Here is a 7,358-nt window from a genome sequence, read left to right as displayed (position 1 = left end):
TATATATATATGAGGAACCAATCATAATTTTTTAAAAATAAAATAGTTATCTACACACTTAAATATCTTAATTTAGCCTTCTAGATTATTGGCCAGGTTGAGGTTGATTTTTGAGAAATGGCATCTGATAATTAATTAAAGCTTGTTTATACAGTTTAGCCCTAAACATTGACAAACCTTTTAGGCCTCTTTTTATATGCAAAATGTCTAATAAAATCTATTTATTTTCAAAATTTTAAATGCATGCAAAATCAGAAAAGTTATATCATAAGGTACGAAAGTTCTTCATTTCCCAGAAAATATATTGAATAGATAAACCCTGAGATCATCCATGCCAAACTGTCAAGAATAAATAATATATCGGATTCCATTGAGAAACTAATGATAGCTTCAAGATGATGATAGATAACAATGGTCTTCCTCAACCAAAATTCCGAATGCTTGTGGGATCTCTCTCTGGATGGGATTCAAGAAGCTTATTATTTTGGTATATTGGGGACCATAGCCCTAAGGTCTCTTTATATACTAGTTCAATTAGGGTTCCCATTAAACCTTAATTAACTAGAAATGAGCTTCTACCCATTAAATTCATACTCCATTAGGAAACTAAGGTCTTAATTAATTAGATCGGTAATATGACCCAATGTGATAAATTATTAATCCACATACATAGCTCATACTTTAATTAAACATATTATTATTTAAATATGTCTAACAATCTCCCACTTGAGCTGTGTCTGTGTACCTGATATAATTAAATCACTTGAACCTTAAGCGCGCATAAACAGGTTATTTCAATAATAGAAATCTCCTTTAGTTCAATCTGGTCCATCTTCTGTATTAGCACGAAATCAAGGCGACTTTCGTCGCTACCTGTGTAACTAAACCTTCTTTTATCACTAATTCCAATACATTCAATAACATAGATCAAATATGAATGGATAGCATGGAAACTACATGCAAAATGATCTAGATCATGCCTGTTTTCAACTGGTACAAATTCCTTACTGAGATCATTCTTAAAAACTTTATGCTAATCCGCATGCATGATAAACAAGTTCAAATAATAAAACATAAACTATCAACATTATTCTATATAGAAAATAAACAAAATAAGGTGAAAGAACATCCTTAATAACAAACTTCCACTAAACCATAAAATTAAAAAAAATGACTAACACCCATGTGAGCAACATGCTCATGAAAAAATTTAGGTGGTAAATCTTTAGTTAATGGATCTACCACCATAGAGTTTGTTCTTATGTGTTCTATCGAAATTTGATCATTATGACTCTTTTTTAACAACCAGAAATTTTATGTCTACATGCTTTGACTTCATATTGCTTCTGTTGTTGTTGGAATACATCACTGCTAATTTATTGTCACAAAATAATTTTAATGGTCTTTCTACGCCAACCACTATCCACAGGCCAGTGACAAAACTTCGCAACTATATTCCATGATTTGATGCCTCATAACATGCTATAAACTCTGCAGCCATGGTAGAAGAAGCCATAAGTATTTATTTTAACACTTTTCCAAGATACAGCTCCTCCAGCTAACATGAAGATATAGCTTGAAGTGAATCGCAAAGTGTATTGGCATTCGACATAATTAGAATCAGAATACCCAATGAACTTCAAAATTTCTGATCTCCGATAAGTGAGCATATGATCTTTTCTTCTCTGTAAATAACTCATAACCTGTTTGGTTGCTTTCCAATGATCCATCCCTGGGTTGATCAAATATCTGCCTAACACTCCAACTATGAATGCAATATCTGGACGCGTACATACTTGAGCGTACATTAGACTTCCAACAGCCGATGCATAGGGAACCTTCTGCATCTCATTAGTCTCGAGTATAGTCTTGGGGCATTGACCTAAATGAAATTTATCACCTATAGCGACCAGGGTATCACCTGGAGCACAATCTTTCATACCAAATCTACTCAAAATCTTTTCAATGTAATTCTTTTGTGACAATGTAGTTCAATATATTTCAATTCTTAATACAAAAGAAGCATCACCAAGATCTTTCATCTCAAAATTCTTTTTGAGAAACCTCTTAGTGTCATGCAATAAACCTACATCATTACTTGCTATGAGTATGTTATCGATATATTGAAGAGATTGAATCCTGCCGTGAAAGCGTTGTGAACGCCTTGCATACCGCAATTCGATTTTTACATAAAAAAATTCAGTATAATAAAACAGAATATAAACATGTAATATAACATGCTTTAAGGAAAAAGTTTAGAACTATTCTTACCTTGGATTCCCAAGCTTCATGAACAATTCTCTTTAAGTTCTAACGAACGACTCCTCCAACGATCTTGATCACGAATGATTTCTTGAACAATCTCGAACACTGAGGGATAGGTGGTATCCAACTATTGGGAGGGGGAAAAGGGTTTTGGAGAGTAGAGAGGATTCTCTTTGTGGCGTAGGAAAAATTTTGTACAATAACACTTGTTTATTGTGTATTATCAGTGTCAATGTATCTCAAAGGGGCCACAAAGAGGTCTTTATATAGAGAAGAGTCAAGTTTTTTTCCTAATCCTTTTCCTATTTCCCTTTTCCACAATTAATTAATTAATTATATAATATTTAATTAATTAATTAACACAATTAAATAACACTTATTTAATTTAATTTGCACATTAATTAAATAACTATTTATACATTAAATCTAATTTAATGTATATATATTTAGTTATCATAAACATCTATATATATATGCAATACCTCTCTATTAATTAATTCTTTGTGAATCTAATTCACTTGAGTTAATTAATTGAATCTTATTCAAATATTCATTTCCAATTTAATTTGAATTATAGATCATAACCATAATCAATTATATATTAATCACATTAGTATATGGTTTCCTCAAATTAATTCGAACAATTAAAATCATCCCTTTTAAATATCCTCTAGTGAGCAAACAAAGAAACCTGGTGGACCTGTAGATCAGATGCTCCAATGATATGAGATTAATTGACTAAACTCATTAACCAAGTTAATCAATATTCGTTAACTGTGGGTACACTGCACTAAAGACCCATAATTGCATTCTTCTTACTACGATATATTTCTATGTCCACGGATATAGACCAATAACAACAAGTTAGTCCATCGAGGGTTCATAACTCTAACTGGATAAAATTATCATTTTACTCTTGGGTTACCTCTAACTCCTTAAGTACCAGTGCTCCTCTAATGAACAACCTGGTTATGGTCCAACCAATAAACAGAAACTCTCTCAGGCTAATGAAAGGGTAAGACCTTTTTGTTCAAGTCTCGGAGACACCATTTAAGGGACACTCAATCTACTTACCCTTAAGGCAGGAAAGAGTGAATTCCATCTTGTATTATTATGTTCCTAACTCCCTACTTGGTCTTATCCCCAAAATGGTAGACATATTGGGTCGGCGAACTGGCCACCCTCACCTATATAAATCAAAGGACAATCCTTCGTGAACAGGAGTTCATAATATACTTAGGATTAAGACTAAGTTGCTTAGGTCATCCTATTGAAATAAGAACCTAACTAATTAACAATGTTACATTTAGTGGTTACTATTTCGCAGTCCAATCTTATGCAAACTCATTGCATAGGATACCTCCTCGCATGTCAACTATAAGAACGCGTTGGATCATTGCATTTGTATCAAATATAAAGTAGATTGTATCCATAGTGTTACCAAGATAAGGTACTAGCCTTATCCGTACACTATAGACCCTTCAGGTTGTATCTTGAATATTGGTACTTGTATGTCTCCACATATAGTTCAAGACTCATAAGGCAGCCTTGAATGCTAGTTTATTGGATTTAGGGTTATTGAGACAAAATAGACAAACAACACAAACAATAACATTTATTGAATTAACATATATAACTCTTTATTGATTACGGTTAATTAATAACATTTACTATCTATGAGTTTTAGAGCATAAAACCCAACACATATAATACCAGAAAGATAGACTTACTCCCACTGAATTTGTGATATACATAATCTTCCACTATATTCACCTCAAAACCAAAGGAGGTAATTACTTCATGGAATTTTTTATACCATTAGTGAGAGGCTTGCTTGAGACCATAGATGGATTTCTTCAATTTGCACACTATAGGCTTTGCATTACCAGACACAAAGTTTTCTTATTGCACCATATAAATCATCTCGTCAATGTTCCCATTGAGAAACACAGAATTTACATTCATCTGGTGTAGCTCTAAATCAAAGTGAGCTACCAGTGTCATGATTACTCTAAAAGAGTCTTTTGAGGAAACCGAGAGAAAGTCTCTTTGTAATCAATACCTTCCTTTTGAGTAAAACCCTCTGTAACGAGATGAACCTTATATCTTTCGATATTGCCGTGCCAATCCCTTTTGGTTTTAAATATCCATTTACAACCTATGGGTTTCACTCTTGATGGAAATTCGACAAGTTCCCAAACGTCATTATCTTTTATGGATTTTAATTCCTCTTTCATAGCATTTATCCACTTTTGAAAGTTAGAACTTTGTAGAGGTTATTGGAAGTTGATTGGATTATCTTCCACTATGCTCATATCATCCTGATGTTCTTGAAGAAATATAATATAATCATCTGGAATTGCACTTCTTCTTTCTCTAGTAGAACTCCTTAGTGACACTTCTTGAAGTTGTTAAGTTTGAACTTCAGGTTCAACAACGGGGACTTCAATATTGTCTTATTCTATAATTGGTTCAATAGTAAAGTCAAGAATTGGAGTCTAAATATCATTGATAACCACATTAGGAAAAGAAACTAATTCCTCTTCAAAGATAGCTTTCCTTTGAAGGAACTCTGATTCAAGAGTACCTACGAGCGGAAGTAGATCTTTCTAATTTATTGTGACAGAATTACCGCATATACATTCAAACGTACTTTCATAATACTAAAGGGATCAAGAAATCATACCAGATGAAGATTTCTTCTTCATAGCAAGTCTGAAGCCCAACCATCTACCTCGAACAGTCACCACTCAGACAGAAGGAAACGAAGAAGACAACACCTCTTAGAGACCTCAGTATTTTTGGAGTGAGAAACCAAAGTGTGGGCTTTGTTCGGATTTGGTAGAGGAAAGGAGGAAGAACGACAGTACACAACAATCAGGCAAGTGGAAGATGCGATCGTCTATTGCATATACAATATGCTTGATCGTTTAGGTAAAGTTTACGATCGTATAGTAAAAGTAAGCGATGTCTAAACGTATATGAAAAGGTAAACGATAATCTATATGACCGTGTAGGAAAAGGGTGAGCGATCGTCCAAAACGATCGCGTAGGAAAAACTAAGCGATCGTCTATACGATCGTTTAGTAAATACCGAGAGCTCAACAATCGCTTAGGAAAAAGGTAAACGATGTTTAGATAATAGCAACGCGACGGAGTAATCGATATGCGATCACTTAGCAATATCTTATATGTAAGAGATCGTGCAGTCCTATCGTATAGGACTGATTTTCTAAACGATGAAACTATCTTCTTCATAATATTCGCGTATACCGAGATCAATATACTGTCTGCTATTTATAATGCCATCATCCCGTTATTTAAAACGAAGAGGCGTCTTCCCATTTCCTTTATAAACCGTCAATTAATGTGATCTTATCAACATTCATAAACTTATAAATTTAATATCATAATATTAATTATATATTATTTCTCCTCTATTAGATATAAAATCATATTTATCATCAAATTTCCTCCAAATTAATGTATCTCATACATAAAGTTAATTATATCATATTTTAATTAACTCGTTCAATTATAATCATATATAATCGAACTCCCCTTTTGTCAATTTGAACATTTCAAATTGACCCAAAACTAACTCTTAACTTGTATCCAAGCTACCAAGGGAGCCTTATGGACTTATGGCTCGAAAGCTCTAATGGTACGTGAGATAGCTGACTAAACTCTTTTAGTCACGATATCCACCATCTGTTAACTGCTAGGCATTCCACTAAAGATCGACAGTTGAGCTCTTTCTTGCCATAAATATATTTCTATGTCCATTGGATTATAACTAATCATCAATACGATGACCCTTCACAGATTCTCGTAATTAGCAGGCCAATTTACCGTTTTGCCCTGTAATTACATCTTCTCCTTAAGTACCACTGATTCCTCTAATGAACAATACAACATAGTCCTACTATGTGTGAACACCTCTCGGGCCATGAGAAGGTGCGTGGCGCCACATCGTTCAAGCCCTGGAATCAACCCTTAAGGGAGCTATCTATCTACTTACTCCTGCCTCGGGAAAGGAGTGAATTCCATCTTGTATAGTTGAGTTCCTAGCTCTCAAATCAGACGAATTCCCAAAAGGTAGGTTTGAGTCGGCGTTCTAGTCACTCGTACCCATGCAAATCAAAGGACCGCCCTCAATGACAAGAGTTCTCAACTTACTCAGGATTAAGGTCATGTTACCTATGGTCATCCTAGTGAAGTGAAGTCTTAGTTATAACAGTGTTACATAACGAGACGTTAACACTTCGTGGCCAGGTCTTATATAAACTCTTTGTATAGGACGCCCTCGCTCGCATGTCCCATACACGTGTTATCAGGATCAGATCATCTGTGACAAGTCATAACACTTGTGACCATTCCACAAAGTGGGCCATATCCGTAGCGTTACCAGGATAAGGTTTCCCTCCTATATCCATATACTACAGACCATTTTGGTTATCACTCAAGACATGATCCACTTGTATGTCACCACATACATGCTTGAGTCACATACAGATAACCAGGGATTTTATATTTATTGGTTTGTGGTAAAATCTAAATGTGTAAAGTCAAGTAGTGAAGTAAATATCATTTTTATTATACATCACAAGTGTTCGTACAAAGTTGTTTTCAAACTACTGGACATGAGACTTTAGGGCACAAACCCCAACATCCTTATGTTATCTTCCTTCCCCCATACCCTCTCCCCCAAAACTCAACATCTTTAAGGAATCTAGCATTTTCCATCTCAAACAATGATCTAAAAGTGAGATCATAAAACTTGAAATCCTGAGAGCACTCAGAATACCCAACAAAATAGTAGCTAATAGTTTTTTAGTGCAATTTTCTCTGTTAGGCTTGTAAGACCTAGCCTCAGCTAGACAACCCCAAATGTGAAGATGTTTAATACTAGGCTTCTTTCCTGTCCATAACTCATAAGGGGTTTTAGCTACCATTTTACTAGGTACCCTATTAAGGATATATGCTATAGTCTTTAGTGCCTCAGTCCAAAGGGATTTTGATAAAGAAGAATGACTAATTATACTTCTTACCATGTTCTTAAGTGTTCTATTTCGCCTTTCCGCTACACCATT

The sequence above is a fragment of the Benincasa hispida genome, chromosome 3 (assembly GCF_009727055.1).
Source record: "Benincasa hispida cultivar B227 chromosome 3, ASM972705v1, whole genome shotgun sequence".
Lineage (NCBI taxonomy): Eukaryota > Viridiplantae > Streptophyta > Magnoliopsida > Cucurbitales > Cucurbitaceae > Benincasa > Benincasa hispida.
The sequence above is the reverse complement of the archived record's forward strand: the minus strand, read 5'-3'. Positions refer to the sequence as shown.